General features: G+C 35.6%; 1 long non-coding RNA gene across 1 annotated transcript in view; it reads left to right on the top strand.

Moving 5' to 3' along the window:
- Positions 1-11,500: 11,500 nt before the first annotated feature.
- Positions 11,501-15,338, top strand: part of LOC109367287 (uncharacterized) — a 64,212-nt gene continuing 60,374 nt past the window's right edge. The window contains exon 1 of the long non-coding RNA XR_014883004.1: positions 11,501-11,729. This is a non-coding gene — a long non-coding RNA (uncharacterized LOC109367287). The remainder of the gene's footprint in view (positions 11,730-15,338) is intronic.

Here is a 15,338-nt window from a genome sequence, read left to right on the forward strand (position 1 = left end):
GCTTATTTTCTTGTGCCAGTGCTCCATTCCAAATACTGTGGCTTGGCAGCAGACAGGTCTCAGATTTCAACCACATGTATTTGAAAAAAGCATAAGTTCCTTATTTGGCACTTCACTCACATATCTTAAAAAGCTGTGTTTGTGCGTCAGATTTAAAAATAATTGAAACCAGGGGTGCAAAAACTGGACTTTTCTTCCAGGATGTTTTGACTTCAATTGATTCCAAAAGCATTGAAAAGAACAGAATGGAAACTGCGTGCAGCATATTGCACTGAGAGTGTATGTAGCAACTGAATTTTCTGTAGCATTCATACATGATACTAAAACTGGCCCTTCTGAAATACACGGATATTTCTTTGTGCATTTAAAACAAATGTATAAACATAAGAGTGCATGCTTTCATGGCACAACACTACACAGTTTACATGTGGTGAACATAGGGATCATTTTGCGTGTGACAGTGGTGCAGCATTTTGTTGAGTGAAATACGGTAGCTATATCTATACGTGCAGTTTAAGACTGTAAGTGTAGTTTAAATGGAATTGAATCTGCTAGGGAATTAGAATTTTATTAGAGATTAGGTCAGAATAATAGAGGTTAATATCTCAATTTTTGAAATATTTCTCTTGGGATATTAAGACTTTTTTTTGACATTAATGTATAATGTTACTGTTTATACTAGAAATCATGATATATAAAAGGATTTCTCTGTAATACTTACAGTATATTTTAGAAATATTTGGGGGAGAAGAAAAGACATGCAAACTCAACAGTGGGCCTCTAGTAACCCATTAGCCATATATGTGCTTTTTCTCAAGGATTCTTATTTCATCCACCACAAATGACTTGAGAAGATAAATCTGGATCTTAAAGTAAAACACTCAACAAGGGAATGACTTAAAATCCGCTTGCAAGTGGAGAATACATACTTTTGTTTCTGTTCATTATTTATATGCGAGGCAAAAACTTCAGGAAGAGAGATTCCAGAAACTTCCAAAGCATAAATTCTTGTAGTGATAATGCAATGAAGAATGTAAATTAAACTCAACATCTACCAAAAACTGTTTTTCCATCTTTAGATATCAAAAATCACTGTGTAGCTGATGGTGATCAGTACAAGACAAATTCGGAACTCCGAAAGGGCTGAGTGAAGATAAGCAAAGAATCCCAAGGAAAACGAAGGAATTGCAGGACTGGTCAGAAGTGCTAGATGACAAATATATTATCTTATTTCTTATCTTTAATAAAAAGGAAGCAAACAAGTGAGACAAAGAGTTGAGATATCTGTAAGAGGGTCACATTAGCAACACAATCATCCAGTGTAATTAAAACGATTATTTGGTTACACACGCATTCATAGATAGATTTTAAAGCCAAAGATGGAAAAAAATCCTGCAAATTTCTAATTCATCCACTCACTTCAGTAGCTGAAGTAAACAAAACAATTTTTTTTTTGCCAGATGGCATATTCATGCTTGATCATATGCCAACCATGGGCCTTGCTCGAATCCTTTTCAATGTTTTTATTTTTGTGAAGATTCCACATGCATGGAAAAATAAGAGGGTTGTAATGATCCAGTTACTCATTCAACATTTGAGATAAATCTCAATGACAAAGTAGAAAGCAAACAACTACATTGTAATCTGAAATCAGTTTGGTTTGTCAGCATTTCTTCTTAATCTCAGAGCTTTCTTGGCAGTAAAACGTATAGGTATAAGTAGAACTGATTGCTATAATTAACAGCGAATATTTTGTTACATACCAATAACTTATTTCTGAAGAACTTCTGATACTTATTGAGTTTTATCTAAAGATATTTATCTAAAGATTTTATCTTATTTGGATTAGTTCAAGTAAGATGACTTAATTAATCTTTTCTTGTCTTTATATCCTAATTTAGAATTTCCAATGTGTTGTTTATTCTATTAGTGTTGTCAGCAAATGTTTTAATTCAGAGAGAAGTCTCAGTTAAGAAGACTGATTTTTGTTACACCTTACTTCTGTAATACAGAAGCTGTATTTGAGAGAGAAGGAAGAGTTCACAGTGCATAAAGAGTCAGATTAAGAAAATTTAAAATCTTTCTTAAAACAGACACGATCTCCCTCTTGGCTTCTGAAACAAAATGCGCAGATAACTAAAACACCAAAGGAAAAAGAAAATCAGGAGACTTCAAGCTGACTTCAGCTAATATAATGCAAAAGATAGTGTGGTTCATTGGAAGAATGAAGTATATTTTATTTCCAAGCAGATGACTTTCTTTGTATTTCTCTTTCAATTATTTAGTTCTGTTTTCTATTTTCATTTTGATGCAAAGATGAAATGCGGAGAGTAAATTATGGAAAAAATAATCTAGAGGAAGTGTGACATTTTCATTTCTCAATTGTCTTTATCTAGAAGTGATGATATTGTTCTCAAGTGTACTGATAACAAGTAGATAGAAATGAAAAAAGATGAAGGGGAATCTTCTTTATCCCATAAGCTGGTTCTTAGATTCAGATTTTTTAATTAGTGCTACAACTAATTTTAATGTATTTTTTATAATGGCAATCAAAACTTCAAAATTCAGGAGAACATGGTATAACCACCTGAAAAGAATAGTGATCTTTTTTTTTTCTTTTTGTCTGTATTGAATCAACTAACAAATTCTAATGGCAAATCCCAGAGGAAGAACAGTCTAACAACAGTATGATACAATAGACCTGATGTTATCAACAGATGCATTACTGGGTAATTTTGACCTGATTTCTAATAGCAGAATTGGTTACTTTAACCATGAACAAAGTACAAACTATTTATATTTGTCTGCTGCCATATAATAGACTTCCTAATATTTAATTTGGTGGCTCTGTTCTCAACTTTACAGCTCACTGAACTGTGAAAATAGATTGCTGTGCTGTAAATTAAGTTGTATGAATTATTACCAAGTATTGATGCTGCAGCTTCTGAAATTAATTTTAATTAATTTCACAGAGAATAATAATTGTTTATCATGACATGCTAGTTGGTGATGCATGCAAAATTGTTAGAGTGAAGAACTGAATCTCTGCAGCGCTGTTCACAAATGCTCAGTTGTCGTTTGCTATCGAGTCTGTATGCATGTGTGTTGTTTCCTCCTCTGTACCGCTCCCAGCAGTAGTATCTTAAATTGTAGCTCTATGAAATGTGTAGTAGATGGTAAGAAACTTCCTGATGCAATGCTGGGGTGATGCTTCGAGGTGGGAGTTGGACTAGATGACCTCCATGGTCTCTTAAATTTTTTTTGTGGTACTGTGGATGAGAGAGCCTGGTGTTTGACCTGTGCATAACCAGATCTAGGTTCCTAGTTCACAGAGGAGTATAGCTACTTGTTGAACTTTAGTTGTAGTTAAAGCAGTTTTGCCTTAAAGATGGAGGAGAAACTTAGCTTCAGGTGGATTCTTCAGGATAGAATTTAATTTAGTTATTTCTTCCAGGCATCATGTGAAAGCTGTGACTATACATGTGAGCATGGTATTTAAAGATACAGCCTGAAAACTGTAGGGTTGAAGCAGTAGAGAAAATTAGATCTAAAGAAACAAACAAAAATCTTTTGGGTTTCTTTACGGCACATCAAATTAGGAAAGAAAAATAACGTTTTGAAAATATTACTTTCAGTGTTAATAAGAAGGTCAGAAGTTGTTGCTGTCAAATATTGCATGGATATAATCATTGAAAAACTACTGTTAGCTAGGACTTGATGTGTCTGTGTACGCTTGCGTGCACACAAACATATGAAAGCACAAGTGTTTAATATAAAATAACCTATAAAATTGAATTAGGCGGCGGCAAACTTCACTCGCCCATCCTCATCCTCAATGAGCTAAATGTGAAAAAAATTAAACTGTTAAGAACAAATTTTATCCGTCTCCCTTTCCATCATAATGTTCAGCCCTAACTATCAAGTGTATCTAAATGATAATTTCCCTCCTTTGTTTATATTTTTATGGGAACTTTGTGTTGATACAGGAATAGTAATTGATGCATCTCAAAAAGCAATAACCCTGTAACCCACTTCTTATAAGTACATTTCATAGAATAAAGCACTGTAATGGACTTGTTTAGACATAGTTGCTTCAGTGAAGTTCTATGAACAATTGCAACTTAGCCAAGAGGTAAAATTTATTTCGTGAAAAACTTTACTATTTCATTTTTTTTTTCTCCTCAAAGCAAATGGCAGATAAGCTTGTGTTTTTGGATACTGAGTATGTGAGTAGGTTTCAGTAACTTCCACAAACAATTAACTCTTCATCTTTCATGTAGATAAAACGTGTCAAGCACGGGGACTAGAAATGCACTTCTCAGCTTTTGGTGACCTTCTGGAAACTGAAGAAAAAAGGTCACTTTTTTCTAAATGTGAAGCAATTAACATAGAGATAGCTGTGCAACATTTGTAACCTAGCAAGTAATTCTGAACCTATTACATGTTTGTTTCATCTTCTGAATTTATGAGTGGTTTCTTTTTCTACTAATGAAATGCGTTTACTGGTATTTTACCCTTGTAACCTTCTCTACTAGAGTGGAACCTAAAAAGACTAGGTTGAATTTTACTGAAATCTGGTGGCAGTGAATTCCAGAATTATAAATGGATTTGTGTGGTAGCTTCTTACTTCTTGCTCTGACTACTACAAGCATCGGAGCTTGTACTTGTCATTTCTTGAGAAAAATAATAACTTTATGAGAATAAAACCTAACAAGTAACAAATCTTAAAGGATGACATGACGTTGTCATTAACAGCTTGACAATTTGTGCGGCCTCATGAATCCTACCTTGAGCCAAGTTATTTCATAAATATGGAGGCTGCTTTGAAAGTAATGTCTCCTGATTATGTTGGCCCACAAAGTCAGAGATGGATGTCGGTGGTATGGCAGTTAGAGGTTGAACCTTCCCACCAATGTTCTGTTTTCATGTTATTGCTGTGTGACAGATGGCAGCAAAGGGACAATCTAACAGAATGGCATCTGATGTAGAATTGAGTAAGGAGCAAAGGTGTGTCATTAAATTCCTCCATGTGGAAACAACGGCATCCATTGATGCTCCATTGATGGAGACCAAACAGTGGATGTGAGCATAGTAAGGAGGGGGATGGTGCTTTTAAGCAGTGGTGACAGCAACACTAGGTTGCTTCTCTGGTGCAGATGCTTCTGAGTGTGGTATGCAGGCTCTTAATCATAGAATCAGAAGGTTGGAAAAGACCTATAAGATCGTCTAGTCCAACCATCTTCTCACTACCACTGCTACCACAGGCTACTAAACCATATCTCACAGCTCCTCATCCAGACACCTCTTGAACACTTCCAGGGATGGTGACTCCACGACCTCTCTGGGCAGCCTGTTCCAGTGCCTGACCACTCTCTGAGAGAAAAAGTTTTTCCTCATGTCTAACCTAAACCGCCTCTGATACAACTTGTGGCCATTTCCCCGGGTCCTTTTTGTTGACAGGGAGAAGAGGCCAAACCCCTCTTCGCCCCAACCTCCCTTCTTATTCATAGCTGGTGAAAATGCAGTTAGTGGTGGTGACTGTGTTGAGAAGTAGTTTTTATAGCTGAGAATTTGCTCCATCAAATAGTGTTGTTGTGCTCTTTGTATCTGCTGTAGTTTCCATGGAAATAAATAGGAGGCATTACTTTTGGAGCAACTACATACCTATGTAATTGCCAAGAACTGTTAAATTTAAACACTTTGTTTTGACACCCTTCCTTTGAATTTCTTCTCCCTGCTACTTGCCACGAGACTTTTTGTCCTATCAATACTCACTTCAACTTCTTACTTTGCCAAATGATTACTCTAGAAATGAAAAGGAATTCACAAAGTCTCTGCACTTATTGCAATAAATTACTTATTGCTGTCAGTTGAAGATTAGCTCACTCATGGATGTTTAGAAGATGACAAAAAATAATTTTTCACTTACTGGCAAGATTAAAGAGGAGTTGTCAAAATTCATTAGGAAAAAAAAATCTATCTTATGAATGACATTAAAGCCCCAAACTTGTTGTCTGCTCTACACCACACTAAATTCCATAATTTTCTAGTTGACTGTTGATGCTCCTATTCTGCTGATCTTTTGCAATCAACTTTGGCTTGTGTGTAAAACCCAGTGACAACACCAGCTTATTGCATTTTTTTTCTACCTTTGCTTTGCAGCACCACTGTTCCTCAGCTGCTGATGTAAAACCATGAAGGTGTTGGTGAGCTGAATAAAATAACTGCTCTTATTTAAAAAATACCTCTCAAATGATTCTTTTTTTCTTTACACTTTGATATGATTCCAGCTGTCGCTTTATGATTCGCACTGTTACAATCATGGGGACAAGAAATTACAATGGCGAAGAGGACGAGAAAATTTTGTATAGTGAGTTTGTATATGACTGTGCTGGGGATATTCAAATGCTCTAGTATTACTCAGCTTGCTTAAAGCCCTAGCCGTGCTCTGGGACAGATTAATTTTTACACTGGACACAGCAAATGCAGAATTGATCTAGCAGAATGCTTAAAGCATTTACCACACTGCTTTGGACTGTCTTATTTGCCTTCTCTAAGTACAAAGCACTCAAGAATTTTAATGTCAGTTTTGGCATAAAATGTCTTCTAAACAGAAATGAGCACGGTACAGTTGATCAAGTCCCTTTCTGAACATGCCATCCTTATCCTGAGACTACAAGATGTTAGAGCAAGGACAACCCATCTAATACTGGATCATATCAGATGACAGAGAATGGTTTGACAATCGCTTATGCCAGCACTCATGGGTCCCATGGATTTGTGTGCATTGAGTTTGCCTGTATGATCTCTAACCAGGTCCTTCTCGACCAAGTGGGGGTCTTCCATTCCCGTGATTCTCTCTCTTACCTCCAGGAACTGGGATTCCCAAGGGGCAGTCTTAGCAGTAAAGATTGAAGCTGAGAAGGTGTTCAATAACCCCACCTTCTCAGTGTCCTCTTTTACTAGGGCACCCACCTCATTCAGCAGTGGACCCAGGCTTTCCCTAGTCCTGCTATGTATGGCTTTTGGTTTTGATTTCTTATTTGGAGTTTTAATTCATTGAGCTTTTGAACTATGTTGAGTAATTATTTAATTTGTGTAAATAAGCTCACAAGAGCCAACTTATAAATGGCAGCAAAAAATAATATTTATTTACCAATGAAATTTATTTATTGTCTTAAAGATAACAATGATTTTTATGTAGCTTAATATATGATAAATAAGGCAGTATTTTTCTTCATATGTTTTATAGGACTTACAAAAGCAGACAGCTTTGACTTACAAACTATAATTTATAATATAATTGATAAGGCATGATATATGTTATAGACTAGGTGTATAATGAAGAGAAGCAAAATTACACTTTTATTCAAACTTTATCAAGCTCTTTTCTCAAGAAATATCTTATCTAAAAATAAGATCCATTGCTTTTGACTATGCCTGAGATATTAATTGTGGTGTTTACACACCTACTGGGAATGAGGTTTATTTCATACTGGTATCTGAACAGCTATTGGACTTGTTCTTTACTTTTGTGGTACTTGTGCTAAGAATTTTATAGAACATATGGAAAAAAAAAAAACAACAAATTTCTGAGGAGCAAAAGATATTAATTCAGGTAGGACTCAGAGCAAGAGAGGAAAACTGAACATACATATGGTTACTGGGTGGGAAAAATCAAGGTTACAATAATAATGACATTTGAGTTTATTTAGGCATGTCTTGATTTTTGTTTGCTTTATTTAGATATAACATCACCACCACTTTGCTATGAATAGCCTCTTCACCCCAGCTATCTGTGTAATTAATGTATAGCAAATGAAGAGGAGATTTTTCTAGTGAAAATTAGTAGTTGTGAAACTGATGGAAGAAACAGCTTCTTTTTGGCAACTTGGAATTTGGAGGTGCAGTAGGCAGTACAGGGCTGGCAAAGACCATGGAAACACATTGTTGATGTTGGTAGAGAAGAGAAGGGAAGTGATACCCGGGGGTATTTAATAGATGATGATAGGTAATTGGCAATTATGTATGTGGGATGAAATCTCAAATGTGAACAGTAATATGTGTGTGTTTATTTTAGGATGCAAAATTTAAAAAAGCTGATGAGACCTAAATTTCAAAATGATGTTTAGTCCTTCTGAAACATCACTCTATTTATAATGCGTTAGGTTGAAGACTGGAAAAAGTGAGGAAACCAAGGCCATTAGCTGTGCTACAGTAATTTAAGCTCACTTGTTCATAAAACGCCTGGGAGGAAGGCACAGAGGAGGATGCTGGAGGAATGTTCAAAGGAGAGCTCAGCCAAGCTGAGCTCTATGTGTAACACCCTCTTTCTGATGATAGACGACCTAAGTATTGCTATATGCAATATGAGGCCACTTAGAACTTCCTATTCTAATAAACTGGTTTCAGATTTAAATTTTACCAGCTCGTATTTGCTTCCTCTAGTGTCACACATTCTTAGCATATGACACTGGGCTTTTTTTCTTGGCCTTTGGATGTTCTATTTAAGGAAAAAAAAAAAGGAAAGAAGTGAGAATCTTACTTAAGAACATATCACTATCTGCATTCGAAAGTCAGCAAGTAATGGCTTGTTGATCCTGCAAAAAAATTCAGAGGTACTTATTAGTGGGCTTCCGAGATGAATGAAACTTCTGTTACTCTCTTTAAAAAAATAAAAATGTGGGCACAATTTTTTTTTTTTTTCAGAGACTATTATACCTTTGTATTTCATCTCACCCACTTGTACAAAGCATAAATCTTTAGCTTCTGCAGATGTGTTCAGTCCGCCCCCATTCCAACCCCTTGTAACTATATGAGGGAAACAGCTTCTTGACTAAAAGTATTAACTATGTCTTAATGCATTTTGCAAAAATCTTCCTCTCTTGTTAAATTGGAAATTACTACCAAATACGGCTATTTTATCTTTGCTTTTTTCTTTTCCTTTAAAAATCTCAGCATTTAGCTGAACTCCTAAAATGGTTAAGTATAGTTCTGGATCTGGTGACTCCTTGGACCCCTGGCCAACCTACTGGGGATAGGACAACCCCATACCTAGCTCATTTTCCAAATATACTGTGAGGATATTCTGTGCTCAGTGAATGAGTTGCTAACCAAAGTAATGCTTGATTCTTATTCCTTGTAATTCATGTGCCTTATTGATTTTATACTATTTATGAGCTTTTCCAACTTGCTCATTACACAACCCTTGCAATTCTTCACCTCCCTGTTCAATGATATGTTGATTATAAAAGATGGGGGAAGGAGGCATAAGACTTCAGAGCCTGTAATGGCTGGCTTGAGGTGCCTAACTGAAGTTGCCCAGAGGTTGATTTCTCATGGAGCTTAGTATTTAATAGCGCTTCATTTGTTCAGAGCCCAGCTCCCTGTAATACCTATTGCAGTCATTAACACGAAGCTCCTGTAAATCAGACCTCTCGATTTGAACACTTAAGAAGCAAGAAGAATATAATAAGTGAAGAGCTGGGAAAAGCTTAATTTAAACGGTAGCCCAAGATTACATACCACTTCTTTATTTGGTTTTAGTTCAGTAAAAAATCCTGTCATGTTTATTCTCCCTCTTTGCTACTTGTGTGCTATTGTCAAATAATAGCAATCGTTTCTGATGGCTGATGTTGTGAGTTTGCAAAACACACAGGAGGGAGAGAAGTCTTCATACCAAAATATTTCAGCATTATAGTCATTTCTGTCCTATGGCTTTCTTGTAGAAATTTCCTGAGTGCTGCCCATATGGTATATTAGCCCTATTGTTGTGTTTTGCAACTTCTGCTGTGAGCAGTCCTTCCCCTTCAAAATCAGGACATTTTAAACAATGCAATATTTTATCTGACAGATATTTTGCAATTTGTGTTGTGAGGGCCTGAAAACTGTTTGCACTTAGATGGCATGTTGCATGACATCCAGTATTAATCTGTGTATATACAGGCTGTTTTAATTAAATCGTGATAACTTATTCATACGGCTAGGCTGGGTACAATATAAACAACTTAAAATCATATAGGACAAAAAGCTCTGATGTGTTCTGGCCAAAATCAGAGCATCGTGGGGATGGACCATCGTACTGCTGATTAGTAGCTGGCCATGTGTTGATTTCATTGACACATTTCAGAGATTGGGTGGTTTAATGAAGGACGGAATTGGGGAATAATTCATTCTGTGCCATGAGGTTAACCACAAGCCTCTCAGAAATCACAGCGCTTGCTGCTCCAGCAGATGTGCTGGAACTCGGTGCTGTGACTGGAACTTTTTCAGTGCTCCATTCCCCCCCACCCTTCTCTGACTGTAAAGCACGCACCTAGCCTGCTGCCAAAACTTCTAATAAAAAAAATAGATTTGCTTTTGCAGTTTCCAGAATCTTTATCAACCTTCCAGCCAAAGTCAGAATAATAAACCCAGAGAACATCTAAACGTGTGCTTTCCAGATGATTGATTTTTGCCCTCAGAATGTCTTCTAGGCAGAGAACCCCACAATTGTTTTTACATGGTATGGTGCACGGGACTCTTGATAGCTCACTGCCTTTTGGCATATGAACAATTGGATCATTTTTTGTCTTTCAAGTGAGTAATTTTTCTGCAGAGTGCCATGTCATTATCTTTCAGATGAATATGTGTTTAGTTACAGATTTCAAAGTTTGTATTAGGCATTAAGAAGGTACTTTGAAAAAATCAATAGAAGGAAGCCATTCAGAACACCGTCCTTGTGAAAAATCTGTTCATATACTCAAAAGAAATATATTAAATTTCCTTTTCTTTTCAGACAGTGCAAGATGGGTATTGATTTCAGCCATTAAGCATGTAATGTTTGTTGTGGTTTATGTAATAATAAAAATAAAATCACAAAACCATTGAATATAACTGAAACTGTTTTTTGAAGTGATTTAAGGAACTATGAACACTGTAAAGGTGGGGTGTGATGACAATCTAACTTTTAAATGTTATCCAGACTTTTATTCTTGCCTCTCACTCAGAACTTACTGTCACCTTGAGATGCTGGAATTGCATGTGTAAGCAGGTCCAGTTTGCTTCAGTGCAAGGTAAAATGGGTTAATTTATCGGCTTTAACACTGTCAGTTTAAACTAGTCTGCATTAGCTCTGAAACACAGAGGAGGCTCCTTGTGTTCAACAGGAGGCAATAATGAGGAGTTGGAAGTAGTGAGTTTACAAAGCGATGATCGCAGTTGTATGTACATTTGTCTGTCTTTATTCTGATTGATCTCAAACCTGTTCCTGGATGAAGCATACTTGATGTTAAACCAAAAGACACATTTGTGCTTTTACAATCCTGTTTAAAGCGATGCAATTTTCTTTTGTGGATAAAGCATGTACAACCTTCAGAAGCCTTATTTTTAAGTTATATATATATATATATATATATCTGTTTCTGGTATGCTTATGAGAAGATTTGAGTGGGAGAAAAGAGGGGAAAGAAAGAGACATCCTTTGGCTTTTCCTTCTCTTTCTGCAGGACATATATGCCTATGGTCTACAGACGCAACTCTGTGGTGAGGTTTTTTTGAGAATCCATACGAATGAACTATCAAAAAGTCGTTGTCATTTAAGGCAACTATCTGAGAAAGTTGTCCTCAAGAAGTGTTGAGCTTCTTCAGGTCTACAGAGATTGAAAACATGAGATGAATCTGGGAATAACACCTGAGGATTCCAACTATATTCAATACTGCTTGCTGCTTCATTCAGCTGTGGACCTCCGGTAACTCTTATTAAACAAATATATTTTAAAATAGTAATATTATGCTACATAATATATATAAATAACCTGGGATTGTAACATTTCAGTATATTTATGGAAATTCTTAGTCACTTAGAATCTTAGTCATAAAGGCTTGAAATGTCAGTATATTTGATAGTTGTTCCAGAGAAGATGTGCTATGGCTAATTACAACACTGAAAAAGTGTGCTGTTTGCCTTTTCCCTTTAATATCTTGGGGATAGTTCCCATTTATTTATTAATTCCTTTTATATTTGCTGTTAGTGACAGAAATATTACATGCAAATTTTCAGACTCTTAGTGTGCAAAAATAGGATCCAAAATCTCAACTTTAAGTAACTTGGAGAGATGCTGGTATCTCCAACTATTAGATACCTCATTCCAGATCTTCTCTCAAACATTCTACTTTGAAAATGCAAGACTAAGTTCTCACTTGTATGCATCTTTATATAATTCATCTTTTTTGGGGGGAGAAGGAATTTGATAAATGAAATGGTATACTTGTAATACTTTACCAAAAGCTTTTATTCCTAAATTGTTATTATTTTCCCTTCTCCTCACAAATGATTAAGAAGCGAGCAGGCAATATGTTCTTGAAGTACTGTTCACTAGTGTGTTTGCACACATTTTGGACTTAATCTAGGTACAATAAAAGTGAACGTTTCTCCCATTTCCTTGAAAGTGTTTGTGTCCATAGGATAAGAGTTTTGCCTTAACTCTAAGTGAGGTAAATTTAGTTTGATGTTTTCATTTAGAATTTCAAAACCATGTTTAATCTAAGACTGTATTTTCATCTTTTGTCTGATCCTGTTTATACATTTATTTGTGTCAGTCAGGAACATTTTGGTCAGTCATTTTACATGCCTTGACAGCTGTGCTATTGTGTATCAACAGCATTGGGTCAGATTGAGACCCCTGACCTCCACCCTGCATAAATGGTTCCACATGGATATGGTGGACACAGATTTTGATTGAGGAATGTGCAGGTTGTTGCTTGGGGAGGCAGAAGAGCAAAACAGATAATTATGTTGTAAGGAAGGAGGAATTTCCAAGGATGTGTCATTGACATCCCTATAACTCTAAAATTATTGCCATCGAATGAATGGGTTAATAGAGTTGTGCTAAGAGATAACAGCTGAGTGACATAATAAGCATTTCAAGAGTGTCAGTAAAATAACCTTAGGTCTGCTTGCTCCAGTAGTTTAGAAGCTAGCTGCCACAACACATGCAGAGAGTAAACCTCTTTTGTACCTTTAATTGCTTAAGATTCCCATTCTTCTTACATTACAGTGTGAAGTCCTTCCTCTTCCAGCATAGCATCAAAAACAGTGCTGCACATCAACATTTACTGTCAGCAATATTCACTGATCTGTTACCATCTAAACCATTCCAAAATTCTCAGACTGGTACATGCTTAAGTTCTGCTACTGGCTCATCTGGAAAAAATAAAGTAAATGAAATATACTTTCATATCAGTGCTATATGTCTTCCCCAGCTGTTTTCCAGAGTGCTCCTTCTGTGAAAGATCTGTGCAGGAGCAATTTCTATGCACAGTTTTTTGCAGTTACTGACAGATGTGTGTAGTATATTCTCAAAAACATCTTTTTAAAAGCAATGCAACTTTTTTTTTTTTTTCCAACAGTAGGCCACTGTTGCTTCTCAAACAGAGTAGATGAGACAACCCCTTTGCTTTTAGATATTTATTCAGGGTTGCAAGTGTTCTCTTTGTAAATAACTTCACTTGCAATAACTCTCACATCTGAAAATCAATTTCTTCTCAAAGTATATTGAGATAAACTCTCACACAGAGTGAGACAGAAAACATGTAGATGTTTTCAACCTAGGTAAATCTGTCTAAAAGCTTTTAATATTGTGTAATACTGAATATTTCCATGGGAACTTGAGAAAATGAGAGTGGCAATTGTTCTCTTAATGAGAAAGAAAATAGTTTCTGTTATTTTCCAACTTCATCTAGAGAACCATGGTGGAACTTCAGTTGTGGGATGCAATAGTCGTGGGTTTCTAAAGAAATCCATTGTCCTGAATCTCGAAGAGGCTTTTCTAGCTCTGATATGCAAAAATTGCCAAAACATCACTGTGCAGGTATAATGTGGACAGATACTGTTATTGAAAATACTGTTGACTAAACTACATTATCCAGGAACTCATTTTGACTAGTAGTGGTACTACTTATGTATTTCCTTCTTTTACAGAGTCAAGAGAATAGTCTTGTGATAGTTTTTTATTCAGATTCCAAAGCATGTGAATAGTAGCTGTAACTTCAAATGCCATTGCCTGGTTTGCCTTCTTTCTTCATTTCTTTAAAAAATAAGTATTTCCTGTGTATTCTATAGTTTCTGTATCTTGAGTGTCTGTGAAACCTTAGAGAAAATTCTGCTATAAATTCAAAAATTATTAAGAACAGATTGCAGTTTAAATAATAATAAAAAAAACCCTCAGGTACCAGGCTCCAAGTGGAGGAGAGCATTAAATATTTTATACATCACTCCACTAGAGTCTTTGTATCTCTATTCCAGCACATTTAACAGTGGTTAGAATAAATGATTTTGATTTTAACACAGTGAAGTGTATCAAAATCATACAGGTAGCAGTGAAATTTTGTAATGTTGCAATACACCATTTTCTGTCAAATTAAAAACATATGGAGGAACTTGTATGTCTGACACTTTTCTTTTTACTTGTCACTGAAACAGATTACTAAAAGAAAAGTAAATGGAGTTGCAATTATGGAAAACTTGAACTTTCTCTAATTGAAGTCAACAGGATTAATGCCATTGTTTTGAGTGAAAGAATAATCGATCCATTCTACTTAAGAGAATAAATAATGAGAATAAATTAGACATTTGTAAGATGTCTGAGTAAACAGATTAATTGCCAACAGAAGTTTTTTTTGTAGGACTTCTATTTCCCTTTCAATTTACTCAGGAAGTATCAAGGCAGGAGTTTCATTTAAGATGTTAGTAGCCCAGAGACTAGGCTAAAAAAAAAAAAAAAAAAAGCACATCTCCCAAATATTGTGTGAGTTTCTAAGGATTAGCCAGTCTTAGAAGCAGTTTACACTGGCTTAAATTTTTCTACTTTGGATTTTAAATGATTGCTTTAGTGTTTGTGTGAAGTCTACCTACCCAAAGAATGTTTTCTAAAGCAGATCTTTGCTTTTGGATCTTATAAGTAAAACGTCATGTCGACTTCTGCTTGCAAATGGTATATTCATTTTGGAAAGAAATTATTGAAGCCATAAATATATAATCAATTTGGAATAAAATGTGTATCTTTATAGCCTTTTGTCCTTACATGAACTGACTTTGTTCATTCTCTGCTTTCCATCTCTCTCTTTTTATTTTTCCTGATAGGGGAAAGATCATCTTCAGTTTTCTGATGCTAACTGTTCTATTGTAGTGCCCCTTAGAGTCATAGTCTGTATTGTTAATATGGTAGAAATTCTGAATTCTTGGGTTGCTACTACGGTAAATGTTATGGACAGTTGTGAAAATACCAAAAACAATAACGAAAATAGGTACATAAGTTCTTATGTCTGAGGACTGTTAACTTTCCAAAAGGAGGAAAAAA

Source organism: Meleagris gallopavo, chromosome 4, assembly GCF_905368555.1.
Source record: "Meleagris gallopavo chromosome 4, MGAL_WU_HG_1.1, whole genome shotgun sequence".
In the NCBI taxonomy this organism is placed as follows: domain Eukaryota; kingdom Metazoa; phylum Chordata; class Aves; order Galliformes; family Phasianidae; genus Meleagris; species Meleagris gallopavo.